This window comes from Dromiciops gliroides, chromosome 4 (assembly GCF_019393635.1).
Source record: "Dromiciops gliroides isolate mDroGli1 chromosome 4, mDroGli1.pri, whole genome shotgun sequence".
Lineage (NCBI taxonomy): Eukaryota > Metazoa > Chordata > Mammalia > Microbiotheria > Microbiotheriidae > Dromiciops > Dromiciops gliroides.
The window spans coordinates 139,606,464-139,631,489 of NC_057864.1; positions in this window are offsets into that span (position 1 = coordinate 139,606,464).

Genomic DNA, 25,026 nt, shown 5'->3' on the forward strand with positions numbered 1-25,026 from the left:
AGTTGTTTGCACGTTGTCTATTCCATTCAACTAACCCATCCTCCATTTTAAAAAATCCACTTCAGTCAAAGTCATGACATCACCCTAAATTCATGGTCCTCTTCCAAAACAAAGGACAAACAACAACAATTCCCTTAAATAATGATATCCTTGAAAGCAGAGACTGGCTTTTTCTTCCCCTTTCTTTTTATTTTAGACATTTAATATATGCTAGACATTTTGTTAAGTGCATTACAAGTATTATCTCATTCACCTTACAAATGCAAAGTAATAATACAAATAATCATCTCAATATCTCAAAATATAATATAAATATTATTTCAATATAATTAAAACAACCACTGACTTACTATATACTGTGTCATGCTACCTTAGCAAGAGGTCATGCACCAACAGAACCAATATTAATACTTATTTGTTGAACATAAGAGCTTTGATAGAGATCAGCTAGTGTTAGCAAAAGTAGAAGACATTATTTCTTAGTAGTAAAAGGAAGATCATTGATGGTCTTATAGAGCAATTTAGAAGGGATCATGTGTTCATCTTAGCTTATTTTCTTTTGCATGAGTTCTCTGTGACAATAATATTGAGAGCATGTGTCCTGTGTGTATTCATTGTTGGTTATGAGAAGCAAGAATTCTTTCATCTTTTGGGGCAATTGAAATTCATGCAGAATTTGGAGCAGGGCAAAGACAACATTCAGGTGAAATGAGCAATGACAAGGTAAATGCCTGCAAACTTAGTTAACTTCTGCTATTTTCAGGTTTCCTAAGTAGACTTCAATCGTTCCCTTGAGGGCATGCAAACTTCAGAGACCTTGCCATCTAATGACAAATAGAAATTATATCATTCATTCAAAATAGTATTTTAGCTTATAATCACATTTCTGAATATATCCTCTTCAAAAAATCCTTTAATGTATTTTAACCAACTACGTATGCTCCAGTAAGATGCCACTTTATTTTTTGTGTTACTGTATTTATTGCAAATAAAGAGACAGCATATTTGGAAAAGAAATATATAAGGCAATTCTCCCACCACACTGCCATGAAGACTAATGATAATAATCAAGAAACATAAATTAAATGAAGAGGACCTTGATGGAATAAGAGTCAAGTCATTCCATCTCAAAACAGGAATATTCATGTCTAAATTTAGTGCTATTTAGAATGTTGGGGAAAAACTTGAAAACGACCTTTTAGATAGGAATAACAGAAGTTTGTGTTGTCTTTTTTTTTCTTTTCTCATTTTCTGCTTGGAATTTTAAATGTTTTAGACTAAGAATAATAACTTTTACTTAATAACAATTTAATTTGATTTAAGACTTTCATTGCTTAAATGATATTTTGATGATTCCTTGATTTTATTTAACTCCATCCAGTGATAGAGTTGACTTCTTAATATGTTCTTATTTGCCCTTCTTGTTCATGCCTTTCCACAATACTTATGTAGAGGATGCACCCAATAGTCTGTTCTTTTGTTATTTTGGGTTTAGCACTAAATCTTATACATCTATTATTTATGATCCTTTCTATATTACTGGCCAATTAAGAATCCTTGTTTACCTTCAAGAGTCAGCTCAAGGACCACTTTATTCATGAAAACTTTCCTGATTCCCACAACTGATAAGGCAGCCTTACCCTGAAATAACTTGTAGTAATTGTGTATAAATTCTGTTTATACCCATGAGTATAAGCAGTGCCTCCCCATTTATTAGAATATAAACTCCTGTGGGAATTAATTATTTTTTTAAAGACCTCATCCCTTGGCACAGTAACTCACATGTATTAAGAACTCAATAAACAGGGCAGCTAGGTGGTGCAGTGGATAGAGCACCAGCCCTGGAGTCAGGAGTACCTAAGTTCAAATCCGGCCTCAGACACTTAACACTTACTAGCTGTGTGACCCTGGGCAAGTCATTTAACCCCAATTGCCTCACTAAAAAAAAAACAAAAAAAACCAAAAACCAACCAAACAAACAAAAAGGACTCAATAAACATTTGTTTTCTTGCTTGTCTAATATTAAATGTCCTTAATATCTTTTATACTTTGTCCTCTATAAAAATGGTTACTGGTGTGGCAATTTAAAAGTTTGAGACATAGTATTTGGGTAATTTAATAATTTTATTAATAAGGCCAGCACATTTATTAATAAAAGATTGTCATTTGGCCATATCTCTTGTACCAAAGAACCCTTATGGTGGTGGATTCACAGTTTAATATGCCCTTCACAGAGTAGGGGTTCCTGGAGGGGGGCAATCAACTCCAATTGGCTAAAATTATTAAGAAAATGAATATTACAATGAGAGAGGGGGCTATATTATAATGATGGTCATGAGGAATGTGATTTGGGCCACCCAAATCTTGGTCAAATGGACTTATCAATTTCTACATCACTTGTCTGACAGAAGGGACAATCAATACTTCCCCAGACCTGTCTGAACAAACACAGTGAGCAGTAATGCACCCATTAGCCTAAACTTAGAATTTCTTTTACTGTCTGATTAGATCTTGGTCTGGGAAAATTTCTGCCTAAGATTTCTCACACTGGATAGTTTATGCATGAGAAAGTAAAAAAGAGGAAGAATGTTCCTAATATAATAATTAATTATTAAATACAAGAGAGAAATATTCATTTCTCACACTGGTAAAAGCCTGCAGCCTACTTACACACTTCCTTCTAATTTTTGTAGTTCATTGGGTTACTCATACTTTTGAATCTTCCTTAATTACAGTATTTTATCAATCAAGGCTATATATCATCACAACCATGATTCATAGCCATATAGCTCCATAAATATAGGTATTAAAATTATGGGTTTTTGTGACCCCAAATTAGTAACCAGATGAGACCTATGAAGATGAGGCATCAAAGTGCTATTAAGTACAGAATAAAAATAAAGTACAGATTATGCAGTATAAACAACTGCTATAGGAAAGTAAGTCAATACATGTTTATTAAATGCCTACTATGTGACAGGAAAATGACAGCTCAATAAAGGTAATAATATTTAGAAAAAGTTTCATTGATCCATGAAATCTACCAACTGTCAAGCAAATTTGACTATCACAAATTTAATTATACTTAGAGAAAAATGGAAAGGATGAGCTCACTTCTTAAGGAAGGTAAAATATGACAAAAATCCAGAAACACTCAACTCCTATTGAGTTTTGATCTTCCCCATCTAGGAAAATGGATTTTAAATGATGAAAGATAGCATGATATAATCATATTAATAATTTTCACTTATATACTGCTTACAATGTAAACAGTGTTTTTACTGTAGCAACCTTGTGGTTTAGATAGGTTAGTTATTATAATTCCTATGTCATAGTAGAGAAAAATTAGACACAGCAAGTTTTGACTTGATAAAATTCATGATTACAAGTTTTGGCACTAATTCTGTTTTTCTTCCCAGTATAGCATTATCAAAAAGTATATTGCAAAAGAGTTGACAGTATAACACCTGATTGGCTTTAAATGTTAAAAAAAATCTTTGGACTCAATTTCATCCAAGTGTGAAAGGGTATTGTAGACACAATCTCAGGGTTAACCTCTTTTTTTTTTTCTTTAAGTTGGTTGGGGATTTTATGAAGTATTGTGGGTTTTTTTTGCAATTGGTAAAATAAGATGGAAATATATGATGAATTTTAATTAATTCTAGTAGAATTCTAAAGCCATTTATTGTTTTAAAAAGTACATTAATGCTTAGTATCATTTTATAGATTCTTGTCCATTTAAAAGTTATTCCAAGTAGACTGACTGAAACCAACAGAGTTATTTTTTCTACTCTTGTCCAGGTCAAATTATTATGTCATCTTAATTAGGTGCTTTGTCTCCTGATGCCGTCAACTTCTTCCAGGAAAGGTAAGTGGGTAATATGTGCACTTTGCCATCTTTATTATAGTACCTGGCACATAGTAGGTATTGGCTGGGTCAAAGTATGGATTTTTAATCACTTTTCTGCATAGACACAAATTGATTGCCATAACAATCAAACCAATTCTCAGCTCTCCCAGCAATATGTTTGTGCTCTTGGCTTTCTTTCTTTCCTTTTTTTTTAAGGTAAAAAAACCCCATTTATTAATAATTTACTTTTACTTTTACTATTTTCCACAAATGTAGGTACTATAAAGAATAGATAACCAAACATATGATAACTATTATTAAAATAAAATTGTTGAAAAGGATTAACACACTCTCATTATCCTCTCTGAGCCTTGGTTTCCTCAAGTAAATGCTCTTGACTTTCCATGATTCCTCCGCCATTGACTATTTCTGTCTTTTATTAGCTTTACTCATTTCTTGGCTGTTAAATGTTATGTCCTACTTGCTTTTGGCTTTGTTTTGTCTTAAAATCATTAGCAACATTAGTGACTAAGAACTATCCTATATATTTAAAAGTATTTTTCTTTCACAGAACAGGTAATAGTTTGCATTTCTTTTATTGAGAAATATTTGTTCAAATATGTTGAACAAACAGCAGAACCCACAAAAAAATGGGTTGGAGATGACTCTCCAGCCAAAGATGGCTTAGAAAGTCGGCAGGAGGGGGCCGCTGTGCCAGGGCAGGAGTGGAGCCCAACCCCATGGTCATGCTGACACAGATCCAGTTCCAGGCAGGCCTTGCCAGAGAAATAGACCCCCAGAGCCTCCGAATCAGCTGCAGTGCCAGTGTCTTCTGGAACTAAACGTACAGTCTGATGAGAGGGCTGAGTGGTTGGCAGAGGGGAGATTTTAGGGGTCTCTGCTGGTGCTGAGGTGGAACTTGGGAGTTTCACCCCTTCTGAGAACCAGGAAGTAGGCTTAAGTGTTAGTGGTCCAAGTGGGGGAGGAGCACAGGCTCGTTGGAGCTAACAACCACAGCACAAAAAGTTTTGCTGCCTAGTTAATTAGGAAGTTAGCTTAAAATTATCTTTGGACCAAAGAACAGTCTAGGCGAGTGAAGAATCTGCCCCTCCTTAAATCTTACCACCTTAGACCCCCTGAAACTGGGGACAGTACATCCTGGAACAGTGCCCCACTTTAAGAAGGAGTTTAAAATCAAGTAAAAGATGGGCAAGGTGAGCAGACAGAGAAAGATGTGGTTGAGAAAGATCAAGGTGCATCTTCAGAAGAAGTTAGCAATATCAGGGCTCGTACATCCAAAACTTACAAGAAAAATATGAATTGGTTTTAGGCCATAGGAGCACTCAAAAAGGACTTTGAAGATAAAGTAAGAGAGTAGAAGGAAAAAGAGAGGTAGAGGAAAAAATGGAAAGAGAAATAAGAATGATAAAGGAAGGTCACAAATATGTTAAACACATACAATGGGGAATGACAATTAATTTTATATATTTATATTAATTCTGCATTTATCTTAGAGGTTGAACCCAGTCATTGGGTAATACAATTCCTATATTCCTTATCCTAGTTGCATTGATTTTATTCATGCAAAAGCTATTTAATATTATATGATCAAAATTAGGTTTTATTTTTGTGATCATGTTTGGTTGAGCCTCTCCTACCCCTACACACTTTATAGTTGAAAAAATTACTTGTTTTCATTAATTTTGGGTGTTGTTTTTATACTACATTTATTGGGGGGTTTTTGTTTGTTTTTTAAAAGTGGGGCAATGAGGGTTAAGTGACTTGCCCAGGGTCATACAGCTAGTAAGTGTCAAGTGTCTGAGGTCAGATTTGAACTCAGGTCCTCCTGAATCCAGGGCCAGTGCTTTATCCACTGTGCTGCCTAGCTGCCCGCTTTATACTATATTTAAATTCTATGTGCAGTTAGAGTTTTTGAATATTTAGTATAAGATGATGATAAAAACCTAATGTTCCAAACTGCTTTCCATTTTTCTGAACAGTTTGCTGTCAAATAGGGGGTTCATCAAATATTTGATTTTCTTAGATTTATTGAACCTGTTTATGTAATTGAACTGTTTCTGGATATTATTTTTGTAGTCTAATTATGATTACTACTTTTTAATATAAGTTGATGTCTTAAAGTATTATTCACCTTTATTCCTACTTTTAAAATTATTCTTCGTGAGATTGTATATATTTTGTTACTTGGAATGAATTTTGTTTTTATATCTGGCAAAGCTCTCTACCTCCTTCCATTGGGACTCAGATTTCTGCCTCTAGGACTCTGTACTTTGATTGGTGAGTCCTATCTTACAAAGTCCTGAATTTACCATGGCACTTTCCGGACAACTCTAAGACTTGCCAATAAGAAAGAAGGAATGAAAGAAGGAAATAAGAATTTAATTGACTATTATGTGTCAGGCACTATGATAAACTCCGTATTTATAATAGTACTTAATTTTCATAAGAACTTTGGGAGGTAGATATTATTATTAAATCCATTTTACCATCAAAGAGCCTGAGGCAGATGGGAATTAAGCAACTTACATAGATCTGCACAGCTAGTTAGTGAATCTGCATTTGGACTCAGGTTTTCCTTCCTCTGGGACCTTAGATCTATCCATTGCACTGTCTTTGGGCAGCTAGTCATGTAAACTCTGGCCCACTTTCTAATTCTTCATCCCTTACACACATTTTCTTCCCCTTTTAGAATATAAACTTATAGAGTATTCTTAATGAAGCGGGGGGGGGGGGGGGGCAGGGGGCAGGGCAAGGCGGAATGTGATAAAATCATGGGATTTGGCAGAATCTCAGGGGCCCCACCTAAAGATTGATTTAGAATTGATTGAATTGGGTGAAACTGAGAAACTGACTGAGAACCTACTTAAGAATGGTTAAATCAATACCACACCTAGCTGACCCTGAGTGGGGTGTTGTTCTCAGAGGCTGTGGACTATGCCATCAATAGGAGACCATTCTCAACCAATCAGCTTGAAGGACCTCCCCTTTGGGGGAGGGAGACAGGAAGTAGGAAGTTGAGGCTGGCTCACTGGATCACCCTCTCTTTTTTCATTCAGGAACTGGCATGTGGCGGCAGATGGAGAAAAGGAGGGTCCCTCTTTTTGTTCGGGACTTTGGCTTGGTGGGTGACAGAGAAAAAGAGAGGAAAGTAGGTGCAAAGTAGACAGACTTTTCTGATGTTACGGGATTCCATGTGTTGTCTTAACTCTTTAATAAATCCTTAAAAGCCTAAACTTTTGCTGAATTTTTCCGTAAATCTTAGCCAGTTTCCCCCCCAAAATTGGGGGTGGAGGTCGGCAGGTTAGGGCCCACATTAGATTTTAAACATCCCAGTATGATATTATCTTGTTTGTATTTCTCTCCTTAGCACTTGACAAAGTGCCTAGTAAAAAATTAAGCTCTTAAAGGTTTTTGCAATTAATTCATTCATTATTTAATTCATTTACCTAATGCTTCAAAATAGTTCTTGATAATTTTGATTGACATAGCAATCAACTTAACTCAAAATTTAAGGTGTATCATAATTTTTGTTTTATTACTACAGCCTAGACTTAATCAATGAATACTACTTTAATGATTTATCATTCGTTATTTCTTTAAAGGTCTTTATATTTATATGTTTTTATTGTGAACTGGTAGAATGACTCCAAGAAATTGAATGAATATTTTCATTATTTTGAATGGGATTTTATTCTCTATTATTTGCTGCTGGAATTTATTGTTGCTGTACCAAAATGCTATTGGATTTGTGTATTTCATTTGTATTCCAATACTTGAGTGAAAGGATTATTTCCATTAGCTAAGTAAAAAGAAAAGAATATTCATTTCAGCAGTAGAATTTGGAGTAATTTCTCCTTACTGTTTATATTTATGCCTTTTATTTCTCTTGTTTTGTTTGTACTATTAGCATTACCAGCATTATGTAAATAACAGAAACACCATGGTGTAGGAAATAGTTGCATCTTCACTTTACTGTTGCTTTTTTGGGGAAAGAGTCTAGTATTTCCACTTTGCAAACACATACATAACATACACACACACTTAATTTAGTATAGAAATCTATCTTACCCAATAGGGAAGTAGAAGAGGAAAGAGATAAAATAAAGGGGGATGATAAAATGGAGAGCAGATTAAGAGAGGCAGTCATCAGAAGCAAAATTTTTAGCACCATATTTATTTCACAAAAGGAGTTTGGTACAACATTTTATTTTTGTTTAATAATATTTTTTATTGCATATGTAATCATTCTTATTTAAATTGTTCTTTACAGAATTCTTTTATAAATTCTCTAGAACAGAGGATTTTTCTTCTGGAACTCTTTTATATGTAATCCAATTTTATTTCCTAAGAATGAGTTGTTTAAAACCTCTGTTTTGTAATCAATAAATTAAGAAATTTTATATTTTTGTAGGTAATCTTCCATTTAAAATATTCTCAGTTTGAGTAAACATTTTTGTGTATAGTAAGTTCTGTCAATACAAACAGTATAGAACTACTAGAATTTATCATTATTCTTCTCAGCATAGTTAATACTTGCTTCTATTTTTTAGGATATCATTATTAAATCATTTGATGCTTCTTGCACGTCAGTTTCCCAGTATTGATAATGAAGAATGCTGATTAGGTGACCTCTGAGATCCCTTGTAATTCTACATCCTTGATTGTATGATTGGTAGCTTTTTTCCCAGCCATGTCATACCATTGGCTCATGATAACTTTTTGGTCAACCAAAAACTCCAGTTGTTTTTCACTTGAAATGTTATTGAGCCCCATTTCTCTTCATCCTGTATGTTTATAACTGGGTTTCTGAATATCAATGAAGGATATTACAATGATAAAAGATAAATTTCATGTTGGTTTTTCTCTACCCATCTGAGGATTTCTTTGAGTTTTGATTCTCCCTTTAGAGGTGTGAGGTATTTCTTCAGCTTCACATTTCCATTGTGCTAACATTCTAGTTTGTTTCAGTTATCTTGGGGTAAAAGGACATTTTGCAATGTCTCAGGCAGTCCAATATTGCCTAAAGGAATCAGTATTTTATTGTAGATTGTTTTTAACTCATATAAAGCAAAGGATTAGTTTTTACCTGAGGCACCCAAGTACATAGTAGAAGATAAACAAAGGAAGAATGGAATCATAGTAAAGGATGCCAATGAATCTTGGTCACCAAAGAGGAATGATACAACTAATTCTCACTCACTGTTCCAGGGAGTTGCCATGTCAAAACTGAAATGATCCATTGGTCAAAGCAAAGGTATTCATATTTGGTTCTGAGAGAGGTTTCTCTCAGATTTGGCACACTGAGGTTATGCTAGTGTTTGTCATTCCTAACTGATGGATAGAAATGCCTGGACCATTACCCATTACTGTTTTTATTTTGGAGCAACTCATTTTTCCATTGTGGCCATGGATTTTTATAAAAATTTAAAAATAAGGTTGGAGGAAGATTGTGGAGGAAAGGCAGTGACTTGCCTGAGCTCTCCCTAAGACCTTTCTAAATACCTTCAAATAATACCATAAGACAATTCCTCAAGCAGCAGAACCCACAAAAAATAATTTTCTAGCCAAAGACAAAGACTTAGAAGGTCGTCAGTAAAGGTCTGTTGTATCAGGGTGAGAGTGGAGCTCAGCCCAGCACAGGCCACACCAGTGCACACCTAACACCAGCCCCAGCAAAGCAGGAGCAGGTCTTGGGAGCCTCTGAATCAGCAGCAGCAGCAACTGCTTCTGGGATTCAGCCCACAGATGATAAGGGGTTAATTAACCAACTGGCCAGAAGGAGATTACAGGGATATTTTTGCTAGCACTGAGGCAGTACTCAGTTGTTTTGCCCATACTCCCATCCAGGCCACAGTCTTGGGTGGCTGTGCCAGGCCAGGGAGGAACAGAAGCACACTGGAGCTTGTGGCCCCAGTGGAATGTGACTTTGTTCATAGTTCCAGGGTAGAAAAGCAGGCCTTTGGTTGCTTTCAGAAAAGAACACAGGCCAGGAGATTAGTAAACATTCCTCTCCTTAAATCATACCACCTTGGAAGAACTAAAAATTTACAAATCCCTAGAAGTATCTCTGAAACAGATGAACAAACCCCCTGAAGCTTGGGACAGTGTGCCCTCCACCTTGGAAGCAGTCCTCCACTTTAACAGAGTTAAAAGTCAAGAAACAGGCTGAGAAAAAATTTAAAAATATCTTCACTTCAGTAATCAAAAATAGGTAAATTAGTCCTGGTTCAATGCATGCCCAGTTCCCAACTCTGACTTCTTTAGTTAGGAACCATTTCCACTGAGAGTATACACAGCTAATGAGGGTTTTACATGAAGATAAATTAGATTGAATATTTATACAACCTACAGGGGTATAAGAAGTGAGTGATGAGTGTCATTGTTTAGCAAACAGATGAATTAAAATTAGTTCATTAAAAGATGCTATAAAAAACTGTAGTGGAACATAGAACATGTTTTTAAAAAGGGGGATATGGAAGTTAGCCGTTACCAGGTAACATTCAATCACTAAATATTTCAGGATTGCCATAGCCTGCTGTTCATCATTAGATCTGAGTTTGAAAGTTTCAAAAGAAAAGTTTGAAAAACCACTTTTTTAGGGACTATGTGGCAGGTCTTCCTGGGATGATGAAATAGTAAGAATGCCAGATTTATAGTCAGAGGTCACACATTAGAGTTATAGCTCTGCCACTTATGACTTGTAAGATTTTAGGACACAGCACTTTATAACTTAGAATGTCAGTTTCCTTACCTATTAAATACTGTGATTAGACTAAATGACCTCTAAGTTTTTCAATCTTCAATCCATGGTCCTATAGTCTTGCACTTTTGATTCTATGATCCACAGTTGGTGGTATTGTTGGTTAGATTACCTGTAAAGTGCCTTATGCTGCTAATTTCTGTGCTATTATGAAAAAGTAAGAAAAAATTGTGGCCATAGGTTCAAAGGAAAACATAGTTTTATGTACCTGTTGTGGACAGTGTTGGTGGTTATATATGGATCTTTTCAACTGCAGCTTCAAAGTATTTTCACATGTGAAGGGCAACTGTATCTATTGTAAAGGTTTTGTAGCCAGAAAACGTGTTTATGTGTGGTATCTATGACACACACATTTACTTCACAGTAAAAGAGAATAGTTTAAGGTTCAAATGGCTGAATTACAAAGATATGTTGTGGGTGGGTGGCCTCTAAAAAAAAGGAGAGAACCAGATGAATTACTTAAAAAAAGAAAAACTTTAAAGAGTAGGGCCAGTAAGACTCACAGAGAGCTGGGATGTTGAAAGTATCATGCAGAGAGAAATAAAGGTGCTGTAACTCAGGATCAAAGGTGGGGCAAATAACATTCAGGGGCAGCAGCAAGTAGTAGCAGCATTGAAAAGGTCTCATTGATCCACAGCCTCATAGATGTACAGAAATGTACCCACGAAGCAGTAGGAGGGAATAGAAGAAAATCAGATAATCACTGGGAAGAGGAATTACTTTGCACAGCTTGCAGATGCTAGTTATCTATAATCTTAAGATCAGATAATTCCCTGGATATAATATGATCTTTAAAGAGGTTGGTTAATGTTTTTCTTTTCTTTTCTTGGCCCCTTCATTCTGGCTTACATATTCAATAGCAAAGAGTGGTGTTTCTAAAGGAAAATGTTACATCTTAGTCTACCTTCTTGGCTATTTTGAAGTGAGAATTTTGGAAGACTCTGAAAACATTTGAAATCTGGGAAGCAAACATGGTTGGCACTTTTGAAACCACTTAACATGCTGTAATGAATCAAGAGTTTTCATTAAACCATTTTTTTTCAAGCTGGTCCTGACTCAGACCAGTTTCTTAAGATAGTACTAATTACTACTACAGTGATCAGGAAAGACTTTGTTTAGGAGGTGGCACCCTAGCTATGGGATTCTAAGAGTCAGAGGTGAAGAGAGCATGCATTCTAGACATGGAAAAAATACAAAAGTAAAAAGGGAGGAAATGGAATGCTATACACAAGGAACAGCTAGTAGGCCCAATTAGATATCAATAGAGAGTATATTATTATGCAATAGAAATAAGACTGGTATAGTATGTAGGAACCAGATTATGGAGGGTTTTTAGTGGTTGCCTGAAGAAAAGGGGCAAAAGAGAACCACTGAATTTTTTGAGCAGTTATAATGAGATGATCAAATCAGATTTTTAGTAATATAAATTTGGTAGCTGCATGAAAGAGGGATTGTGAGGAACATACATTATAACCTAGAAAAGACTAACTATTTGGACTATCACTATTGTCTTGAGGTTTTCATTGTTATTTAATATGTTATTTCATAAGGTTGTATCCTTTTTGAAAAATTATAAAAAAATGAAGCCCAGAATGTTCCATTAGTGAGTAAAGAGCTAAAAGTAAAATTAATCCTCCTGCTTGCCAGGCTTTATGAAATTTACCTTTCTTTTCCATACTGAGATATCAATGTCTGTGAGACCTTCTCACATGCAATATTATGAATAAAAAGGCACAGTAGTGCATTTTCTCAGGGGAGAAAAACTCAAAGCTTTTAGAGCCTTGATAGGTCAGTTAAATGATGACTTGTTCTAATTAACACTCCAACAATCTCTGCTGTTTTTCAGCTGTAATCAAATAGCACTTCAAAATACGAGATTTTTTCTTATATTTTGCAAATAGTCATAATCAAATCAACCATTTCTAATTAACTCCCTTTCAGTAGTGGTTCTTTTATGTTATTTTTGGACAGTGAAACTAGTAGCTTTGCCACATTCCACTCACGGACTACACATATTATACTATGTTCATATAAATGTCATTTTTTTTGCTTGCCCAACACTATTGAAATTAAGAGAGGTAAAAAACCAAAGAGGTCAGTGAAGTTATCTGAATTTAGTTGGGTTAAGAGGAAGCCAGAAAGGTCAGTAGCTGTAATGGAAGAGGGAAAGCATTCCATTCATGGGGAAGGGACAGCCAGAGAGAATTTCTGAATTTCTGGAGCCCAGAGATGAAGTGACAACAGCCAGGAGGACAGAATCATTGAATCAAAGAGTATGTGTTGGAAAATAAGGTATACGAAGACTGGAGAGGTGGCAAGGAGGTGAAGGGACATTCAGTTATGAAGAGCTTTGAATGTCAAACAGAGTATTTTGTATTTGATCCTAGAGGTGATAGGCCTTTAGAATGTATTGAGTTGGTTGAGCGACATGATTGGATCTGTGCTTTAAGAAAATAATTTTAGTGGTTGAATGGAGGATGGATGGGAGTGGGGAGAAAGCTGAAGTAGGTAGACCTGACAGCAGACTATTGCAATAATCAAAGCATCAAGTGATGAGGGCCTGTGCTAGAGTGGTGGCAGTGTCAGAGAAGAGAAGAGACTTTATTCAAGAAATGTTACAAATGTGAAATCTAAAGGCCTTGGAAAGAGCTTAGATATTGGGGGGTAGGGGTGGCTGAAACATAGTGAAATATCCAATTCAATACAATATAATAAACATTTATTAAGTACCCACTATGTATCAAACACTGTGTGAAATGCTGGGGATAAAATCAATTTAAAAAAAAAAACATCCCATGTTCTCAAGAACCTTATGATATAATGGAGGGTGACAACACACAGAAAGATGCCAATATAATAAGAATGGTAATGCTTCCTAAACTAATTCACTTATTCAGTGCCATACTAATCAAACTACCAAAAATTGTTTTATAGAGCTAGAAAAATTAATAACAAAATTCCTCCGGAAGAATAAAAAGTCAATAATATCAAGGGAATCAATGAAAAAAAAAGTGAAGGAAGGTCACCTAACAATACTAAATCTCAATTTTATTCCAAAGCAGTAATCATCAAAACAATTTGGTATTGGATTAAAAATAGAGTGGTTTATCCAAGAAATAGTTGAGGTGTACAACATACAAAAGTAAATGATTAGGGTAATTTAGTGTTTGATAAATTCAACAAGAGATATGCCAAATGAGATAGAGAGGTTAAAAGCAGGCAAAATGGATAATTTTGAATATATTTAATTAAAAATGTTTCACACAAAAGTAATGCAGCCAAAATTAAAAGGAAAGCAGGTGGATTTATACTAAGTTTCTCTGATAAAGATATATCTCATTTTTCAGATATTCTGGGAATTGAGTAATATTTATAAAAATAAGAGTCATTTCCCCAACTGATAAATGGTCAAAAGATATGAACAAGCAATTTTGAGAAGAAGAAGCCAAAGCTACCAATACTCATATGAAAAAAATGTTCTAAATAATGAAAAAATATAAATTAGAACAATTCTGAGGAACCACCTCACATCTATCAGATTGGCTGACATGAAAGAAAAGGAAAATAGGAAATGCTGGAGGGAATGGAAAAACTTGGTTACACTAAAGAAATGGTGAAGCTGTGAACTGATCCCACCATTCTGGAGGTCAATTTGTAAATATGGCCAAAGAACTATGTAACTGTGCACACCCTTTGACCTAGCAATACCACAACTAGGTCTGTATCCCAAAGAAATCAAAGACAAAAAGAAAGGACTTATATGTACAAAAAAAAATTATAACATCTTTGTGTGTGTGTGTGTGTGTGTGATGACTAAGAATTAGAAGTCAAGGAGATATTTATCAATTTAGGGATTACTGAGCAAGTTGTGATATGTGTTTTGATGAAATGTTATTGTGCCATAAGAAATGTCAAAGGAGATGGTTTCAGAAAAGCCTGGGGAGACTTATATGAACTGATGCAAACTGAAGTAAGCAGAACTAGGAATTTAGAAGTGAAAATTAAAAGAAAAGATAAAATAAAAATATTCTAATTACTATAGAGGATAACATTTTGCTTAATTCATTGTGGGAATAGTTCTACTTGCATCTATGCTATACTACTTTCCCCTATTCTGCACTCTCATTTTGTCTTCCATAATAATCTCTTATTTCCCCTCTAATTTCTCCTTTGACTGTCTCTACATAGAATATGGAATTACAAAAATAAACATTTATGGGGGAAGCTAGGTGCCGCAGTGGATAAAGCACCAGCCCTGGATTCAGGAGTACCTGATACATGAGTTCAAATGCAATTTCAGACACTTGACACTTACTAGCTGTGTGACCCTGGGTAAATCACTTAACCCTCATTGCCCCACAAAAACAAAACAAAAACAAAAAGAAATCTTTAGAATTGAAATGTTCACTCCTATTATACTTCATCTCTTTTCTTTACCTATCCTGACATTGATCTCTAATTTAGATGTTCTCTTTTATTAATCACTTCTTTCTTTCTAGTTTGCACTTCACTTATATCTTTACATTTCAAAGTGTCCTCTAAGCTCTGATTATTTTTTTAACTTTGCCTGTGACTTTCTTTTGTAAATAATAAGCACTTTTATTCATAGTTTGAGTTCCAAATTTTTCCCTCCCTCCTTCCTTCCCCTCCCACCTTCATGAAGCAGTAAACAATCAGATATTGGTTATACATGTGCAATTATGTAAAACATTACCACATTTAAGCTCAGATTCTTCCATCAAATGTTTGTAAGTCTAGTTTCATAGTAAAGGTCCATATTTCTCTCTATGGTATCACATTTATTTTTGCACAGTAAGTTAGTTTTGGTCATAAACCTTTATCTTTTTCTCTTCATAATATTTTTTTTCTAAGATTTCATTTTCTTTGAAGGAATTGTGCAGCTTATCCATGTACAATATGGTAGTAGTTATTTGTTTCTGGCTTTCCATGTTTTTTTTTTTTAACTTGAAAGCTCTGAATTTTGGCTGTATCATTGATAGGTAGTTTTAGTTTAAGATTTCTTTAAGCAGGTGATTGATGTGTTCTTTTTATTTTCACTTTACCTTCTTTTCTAGTAGTTTTCTCATTGATCCTAATAGAAAAGTGCAGCATATTATAGTGGAAAGGACACTGGACTTAAATTAAGGAGGATATGGATTCAAAACTACACCAGACAGAATTACTAGCAATGTGACCCTGGGCAAGTCACTTAACCTCTCTTTGCCTCAGTTTCTTCATCAGTAAAATGGAGGATATAATGACCTCTTTGGCTCCATTAGGGGCAAGGCTGACATCTGTATCCTATTAGTTCAGGTTCATTTTGGAAAAAGGAGACACTCAGAAGTCATTTAACATTTTTTTAAAAAAGATTTACTTAGGCCTAACATAGCAAGGATACTTCATGTAGTTGCTATAGACTCTGTCTCCCTCATATTTATAAAAAATGTTTCTGGTCATCAGGACAGGATGTGGTGACCTGTCTTTAGAGATCCACCATGGGAGAAGGATCTCAATTTTAATTGTGTGGACCTCTTTATGTTGTTAGGTGACCCAGGAAACTTGTTCAAGGTAGGCCATTTGGGTCCCAGAGACAGTTTTGTCTCCTTTTAGAGAAAAAAAAATCATCCTTATTATGAAAGGGAGGAAGGAACTCTGGTAGATACTGATCAGATTACAGATCCTTTTTAGCTATTGATCTATGACTCTAATGTTTTTGTTACATCATTAAGTCCTGATTGCTACACTCCATTTCATCCAATGTCAAATTTTTTTCCTCCTAGACTCTAATTTCATTTTTAACTATTGCTACATTTTATTCTAGCCAATCTTATCATCTTCTGGCCAAGCCTTAAAAAAAAAAAATCTCAGAGGCTGTGCTTATCAGCTGTTTATTCTCTTTTTCTGGGCTTCTCTTACTTCATTGTATGTTGTGAATGTCTTATGTTTTCTTGTGTATACTTAATATTTCCAGCCTTAGTTGTTATATTAGGACTTTGCTGTGGCCAATTCTCTTTTGTAGTCTTAGAAGGATTGTGTAGGCCTCATTTGACCCTCTAACTCTATTCATATGCTATTGCTGGTGTGAATATGTAGTGCTAGGCTTACCCCCTGCCTTAATCACTGGCTTCTTTCATAGTTTCTTCATGTTATACTGGAGTTTCTGACCAACACCAATCTCTATCCCCTTTTTATTATACCATCCCCAAATAAAAATTGATCCCAGCCACTTGTGTGGCTTTGACAGGTCTCTGGTAGATGTCGACAATAATGATATTCTTGCCTTCTGAACAGCCCCTCTCCCTCAATACCTTTTCCAGGGCTACTGCTGAGGTCCTGAATTGGCTCCACCTTATTCTTTTGCTCTGCAGGGCCCTGTCTCACAGTATAATGATCTTTGGGGTCAGTGATCTGTCACTAGCTTATTTAACAGGCTGAACCAGGATCTAACTTCAAAGCCCCAAATATCAGAGTTTGTACTGGTTTGTTCGGAATGACTAAAAGACTGTTTGGGGGAGTTTATACTGGCTTTCCTCATGAGGGTTGCTTTTCAAATCTTTTCTTTCCAAACTCTGTACCTGAGTTCAATGAATTCCCTAATGTAATCTTTCTATTATCATCTGATGGCTCTCATTTTGTGCAGTTTGCACTGAATGGAGGAGCTGCCTTCTGTTTCTTTTTTGCGTTCTTTATCTATCTGGAATCTTGTGTATATAATATCCATAGTTTACATGGGATAGTTCACCTCCTCCATAACCTTTCACATAACCCCCTCAACTGGCATGCAGGCTTCAGAGTTGAACTAGCCTGAGAAAGAACTCGATACTTCCTCATTTTGGGAAATTTAGAGTAAATACTGAGGGGAATATTAGCTTTAAAAATATCCCATTGTCCTAGAAATTGATGCAAATTCAAATAAGTTTAACTAACCAATCAATAACTCAATGAAGTTAACATATATTTATTAAATACCTACAGATAGGTGGCACCATGTATAGAGCTCAGGAAGACCTGAGTTCAAATCCAGATTCAGACACTTACTAGTTGTGTGACCATGGGTAAATCATTTAACCCTGTTTGTCTCAGTTCCTCATCTATAAAATTAGCTGGAGAAGGAAGTGGCAAAACAATCTAGTATTTCTGCCAAGAAAATCCCTAATGGGGTCATGGAGACATGGACATTACTGAAATGACTCAACCAAAAAAAAAAAAGTTCCAATGCTAAGCAATGGTGATACAAATAAAGGCAGAAACATAATCCCCATCCTCAAGGACCTCAAATTCTAGGAAGGCAGACAATACACAAATATAATAAATGTTGAAAATATATAGAGAGTAAATGTAAATTGATCTCAGAAGGAAGGCAATCTCAGTGGCTAAGACTGAAAAAAGCCTTCTGGAGAGCAATATACACAAGGATTACAACAATGTAAATAAAGACCATAAGAATCTCTAAAAGAAAAAAAAAAAACTTCTGATCATAACCACCAAATTTAGCTCTAGAGAAGAGATAATGTTAATAATAATAATTACATCAACGATACTTATGTAGTACTTTAAGGCTTACAAAGTTCTTGACAAATATCATGTCATTTAAATCAAGCAATGGTACAGGCACCATGAGAATAGCTATAACTAGTCCCCTTTGATGATGGTCTCGTAGTACAGGAAGCTAAATATATGACTTAATATTATGTAAAGCTCTCCAGTTGTCTTATAGGACTGACCCTACATTAGAAGAATAAAGAAAGAATATTCTGACTGTTTCCTAAAGACCAATTTGTTCTCTGTGTGACAGATGTATTGGAATTCATATACATAGCCACAGTGGAACTTTTGACTAATTTTGAGCAGATGTCAGATTAAAAGAAATGTCTCAAGATCATAGCATCAACAGGACATAGGGCACAAAATAGCCAAATTTTAACAAAGGAGGGTATGAGTGATAAATATGAAATCTGCAACTTTTCTCACTGTCTTAGTCAAGTAAACTATTGCTACTTTGGTTTCTTATCATACTTTCTATCGTGTTGATACAACATTAGTTTAAAGTCAGGGGATTTGGTTTTACTCTTCCACACATTTTCCCCCCAAAAGCAGGTAAACCCAAGGTCTTATTAACCTTTCCAGTGATGTGATAATTTGTATTGGTTTACTTTACTATAGTTTTAAACTTCCTAATCAGAATAAAATAAATGAAATGAAATGAAAACTATCTATTCAGTTACTACTGTGCTTTGTTCTTCACTTGTGTCCAACTCTTTGTGACCACGCTTAAAGTTTTCTTGGCAAAAATCCTAGAGTGATTTGCCATTTTCTTTTCTAGTTCATTTTATAGATGAGGAGCTGAGGCAAACAAAAGGGTATTGTGATTTTCCCAGGGTCACACAGCTAAAAAGTGTCTGAGCTCAGATTTGAACTCAGGAAGATGAGTCTTCCTGACTTCAGGCTGGGCTAATTATCCACTTAACTGCCCTGAGCTACTGTGCTACATATCTCTGATTTTAGTTTGGATCTCCCAAGGGTTGTTTGTTTGTTTGTTTGTTTGTTTTTTCGTGTCAGCATGGTCATGGTAATAATTTGTAGTTGTTGTTTGAGTTTTATTATTCTAAGGCTTCTGCTACAGAGGAACAAAACACAAGTAAAGCCCAAATAGGTAAAGAAAAATCAATTTAAGATAAATTAAATTTGTATATGGTTGAGGAAAGTAGGATGGGAAAAGGTTGGAGATCATTAGAGAAATATTTATACAAAAGAAAAACTATTGAATAACTACGAAAGCAACAATTAATAATAGGAATAGTAACAACAATAACATACTATATTAGACATAGTTAAGGAAATGGATGTGAGCAGAATATCTAACATATAAGAGTAAAGTATGATACCTTCCTACAATGGAATGGAATTTCTAATGATGCACATTTAATAACATCTCAAGTGAGTTACTTTTGAATACAAATTTCAATTGACCTCTTCCAACTACTTGCTCTCTAGTCACTTGGGATTGCAATATCCTTGCACAGGTAACCTTTATTAAGACCCTGCTGCTTTCCTAACTTTATTTGGAATTCCCATCACCTTTTGTTTTATAATTTTATTGTTACATTCTACAACTGTATTTGGTAATATACCTGATTACCTTCGCCACATTGCCAACCAAGGACACACTTCATAACCCTGTCTTCCCTGGGTGGGGCCCTCATTACCTTTGAAGGCTGCTTCCTGCTGTGAAGAGATAGGAACAAGAGACAGGAGAAAAAAACCATCTGGCTCTTTGAAACAACATACAACAAAATAAGATGAAAATACTACCTAAGAGAATGTCTTTGATGGTTACCAGCTGTCCAGCAATGTGAGGAGGGTGTTGCCCTCCATAATAATTACATTAGGTTATATAATTGGCCAAAAGAAGGAGCAGAAGTTAAACACACACACACACACACACACACACACACACACACACACACACACACACATCCTTCAATTATCCCTTTCAAATTGAGCACTGATTACTGTTATTTTTCTTTATGGTACCTTTTGCAAACTTCACTTTCTAAAGAAAGAAAAATAGGTGAATGGAGTTGGAACAGGGATGGAGAAGAAATGATTTAATGATTAAAGATGTATTCAATCAGCAGTCAATTCTATGAGGGTGCCAGGAGGTTGGTGAAGTATTTTTAAGGACAGGAAGTAAAGGGAACAAGGATAAAGCAATTAAATTAGCTCTTATGAGATTTGGCCAGGACCTGGTAACAGATGCCCTTACTTTTGCATTCAAAGTCAGGGGGATCTTGGACAACCAGAAATGGTCAGAGCTTCATTTTTAAACTTCATCAAAGAGTGGCACATTGAAAAACTCTTTAGCTTTAGATGTATATTAAGGGAACTGGCTCAGTGGTGACTCACTGGGAAGGTAAAGTGCCAGGTACTGAATCATAAGTACCCTGCTTAAGGCAAGCTGGGCTTACCTTGCCAACCTCTTTTCTGATTACTGATTGTCTGATTCTCTTTAAAATTGTAAGGGCAAATTGGTATGGAGTTTGGGGAGACAGGATGGTTGGAGTCCACAAACCTCCTGTGATTTCTTTACTGGGATTTAAGCTACTGAGATTGATCTTTCTCTTCCAAAAATAGAACAACCCCCCCTTACTGCCTGTTAGCTCATATATATTTTATAACTATAAAGTATCACAGTACCATGAAATACTTTTCTAAAGAAAATTACAAAAGCAAAACTGATATTTAATAGGAGGAAATTTACTAATAATTTTCCCAAAGAGTACAAATAGTAACTAGTTATTTTATTTAGTTATTTATATTATTTCTTAATTCATTTCAATATACATAAGGACTAGGGGCAGCTAGGTGGCACAGAGCATAAAGCACTGGCCCTGGATTCAAGAGGACCTGAGTTCAAATCTGGCCTCAGACACCTGACACTTACTAGCTGTGTGACCTTGGGCAAGTCACTTAACCCTTATTGCCCAGCCCCTCCACCCCCCAAATATACATAGGGACTAAACATAGGATTTCACCACTATAGTATGAGGTTAGGAAACTCCCTCTATCAATGCAGATTGGCAATTTATAGTCTTAAAGAATAATTTATACAGTAGCACAATGCTAGTTTGTCTCAGATTAAAACTAGTTCTCCCTTGATTAGAGACCAGCTCTCAGTCCACCACATGAGGTTGCTCTTCAGTCATTGTCAAAGAAACTATATATCAGTCTTGAAGATAATGTGAAGCATTCAATTTCATCAGTTTCTGCCAGTATTATAGATGGTTTATTTCCTCTTCTTTTTTTTATTTTTGAGTATCACAGTGACTATTTTTGGTGATTTCGAAGACCAAACTATTCCTCCACAATTAGTCAGTCAACAGCCATTTATTAAGTGCTTATTATGTTCCAGGCACTGTCCCTTAGAATACAAAGAAAGGTAAAAACATCACTCTTCCTCTCAAGGAGCTTTAATTCCAACAGAGGCAACATATAAAAAAATGTAAATGTGAAAAAATGTATAGTTCAAATAAAAGGAAGTCTTAGAGAAGCGATAACAGAAATGGGGGAAGAGAAAGGCAGCCTGCAAAAGGTGAGATTTGTTATAAGTCTTCAATGTAGCCATGAAAGCCATTAGGCATTGGTGAGAAGCTAGACCTTTAATGGGAGATAGCCAGAGAAAAGGCACAATGTTGAGGGGGACGTTGAGTGGGAACAATAGAATGGACAGTTTTGCCACTGTCTCATGGACTATGTGGAGGAGAGCAAAGAGTAAGAAGACTGTGGATAGATAGGAAATTGCTGGGTTTTAAATGGCATTAAATACCAAACTGAGATTTTTGTATTAGCTGTCTCTTTATAATTTGGAATGAGTTCTTTTGAGTTTTTCATTTTTCAGTATCAGGTGGGCTTTGGTATTGTAATTAAAAAAAATAGATGTCACCATGATGAAGTTGAGGGCTAAGATGCCTTCCTTGACCTCACATTTGTTCTATCCATTATGTCATCCTGAAATTTCAATTTCTGGATCACCTAAACAAACCTTTCCATTTTGTGGATTCCCTCTCTTTGGTGGCCTTTAATCAGAAGCTAGATAATCACGTGTCAGTTATGTGTTAGGGGAGATTTTTATTCACTTATGGCTTTGAACTAGATTGTATCTCAACTTCCTTCTAACTTTGAGATTCTGTGAATTCATTTCCTTTTCAGGCCCTAAAATGAAAATTGTTAATACTTTTGAATAAATTCCATCATTAGACAACATTTTTCATCTCTAATGTCTTCCATATCTCCAATTTGATTTTCAGTGACAATCTCTTAACAATAAATACTAGTACCCGTCACTGAATCCTTCAACTGACTATAAAAATGTTATTTTGGGCTTCTTTGCAATTCACCACATTATGACTAAGGGGCACATGCTGCCAGGAAAGAGTTTGAAGGTCTGTCTGTACCCTCTTAATTTAGAATTTATTGGCATTGAATGTTGTCTGAAATAAGTGGTTGTCCATATAGTTATAGGTAATTTTTTTGTTGTATAGCATTTTAATTGTAGTGATATTTGTTGTTGCAGAACTTAATATATACCAGAAGAAATTAGAAGCAGTTATTTAACTCGCTAGGGTAAAAAAGAGCTGGCTAGCTTATATATTCACACTCGATCAACATTATAGACTGTGATTCTTAAGTATAGGCTCACAGTGTATTGTTTGCAAGTATCAGATGCAGTAGATAAAATGGTGGACCTGTAGTAAGGAAGATCTGAGTTCAAGTCCTGCTGTGTGAGTCTAGTGAAGTCACTTAACTGTAATCAGCCTTAGTTTTCTCATCTGTAATATGGCAAAAGTATTAGCACTTATCTCATTTGATTCTAGTGTATATTACAAGTGTATTTGCTTCAACTCTAGATTGCCCAAATAGAATATTATTGCTCGCATTATTATGAGTGATCTTACAAATTCATTTTTGCATTCATCACAGATTCTGGCATGTGGCCTTGCACATAACAGGCATTCAGCAATTATGCATCAACTTGATTTTTATCTATTTTTGACTAAATGAACTGAATTTACAAAATACACACAATTTTTGTTGTTGACAGGGCTCTTTTAAAACTAAGTGAGAAATATAAACAAATGGACATCTGCTTCAAAAAAGATTTCCAATGACTTTGGACACCTATTAATCAATTGTATAGACCAATCCAGTATTGAAATAAGCCACACAACTTTCATCTTTTGCCAGGCCTACAGATCTTCAGGCTAATGTCCTTTTTAGTAAACTGTATTATTGCCTTTTCCTAAAATACTTTATAAACTAATGGGGTAATAAAACCAATACATATAGAAAAAAAAACCCTCTAAAAACATAGAAAGCCATAAAATTTAAGTGTTGGTAGACACATGGAGAGGTCATTTAGTTCAAGAAAGCAGGGGCAGCTAGGTGGCTCAGTGGATAGAGCACCAGCCCTGGAGTCAGGAGTACCTGAGTTCAAATCCGGCCTCAGACACTTAATACTTACTAGCTGTGTGAGCCTGGGCAAGTCACTTAACCCCAATTGCCTCACTTAAAAAAAAAAAAAGATCTAAAGCAGAAATTGTCTCTAAAATATCCCTACTGAGTGTTCATTCAGTCTTTGCTTGAATAGCCTCAGAAACAGAGGAGCTCACTAGCTCATGAGGCATTCCCCTTCTTGATAGCTTTAATAGTAATTGATAATAATAAAAGTTAATGATGACCATATTTATATAGGACTACCTTTATTACTATAGTATAGTTACTTAATATCTCTAGGTTAGCTTCATTTGTAAAATGAAGGGTAAGACTAAATTAGTCCAACAGGAATTTCTGAGGTTACTAAGCTTTACAAATTCCTTTTTTCAAATTTTTTAAGGCAGGTAGGCATTGTTATCTTCACTTTACAGATGACAAACCTGAGGTACATAGAGGTTTATCAATTTATCTATAGTCAGAGAGCTAATCAGTATCTTAAGCTAAGATTGTTTGGAAATTCATTTCCACATTGAGCTTTCAAGCTGACTGTGTAACTTTTTTTTTAATTGGTCTTGGTTTGTCCCAGGTCTCCTCTCAGGAGCTAAGCTGAATCACTCTAAGGCATCATTCACAACTAACCCTTGAAATATTTGAAGATATCAATTGCATCCTCACAACAACATAAATTTTCTTTTATTATAGGGTTAACATGTTTTTGTTTGTTTTTTTTTTTTGATTGGGCAATGAGGGTTAAGTGACTTGCCCAAGATCACACAGCTAGTAAGTGTCAAGTGTCTGAGGTTGGATTTGAATTCAGGTCCTCCTGACTCCAGGACCAATGCTCTATCCTCTATGCCACCTAGCTGCCCTAAACATGCTTAATTCCATCAGCTAATACTCATATCACATAATTATGACTCCTCTTATGATGTTTTCCTTAACAATAGTCTCTTCTTGCATGTTTCTATTTGTCAAAGTCCTTCCTAAGCACTAACTTGCAGAACTGAGTACTATATGCCAGATGTCTGATTACGGCAAATTACAGCAAAACTGTCGCCTTCTCTGTTATGGACATTATAGGTATGTAAGTCTATATTAACCATGTTTGGATACCTCATCATATGAATGAAAATTTGCTAGGAACATGTGGGCTAAGCTATAATGAAGTGAATAAAGTAAATTGAGTACTACTGGGAGTAGCTAAGGAAGGTCTTAGAGGAGAGAGGTGTTATATACTTTTCACAAAATAGGTTGGGCAATACATGTTTGCTGAATATGGCTTGGTAGAATGGTGACATGAGAACATTCTAAGAGTAAGAAACAGCAGAAGCTGCACATGTGAGTAGAATAACAAAAAATGAGATAATTAGAAGTTCAGTGTTTGGTGTCTCAAGACCTGCTT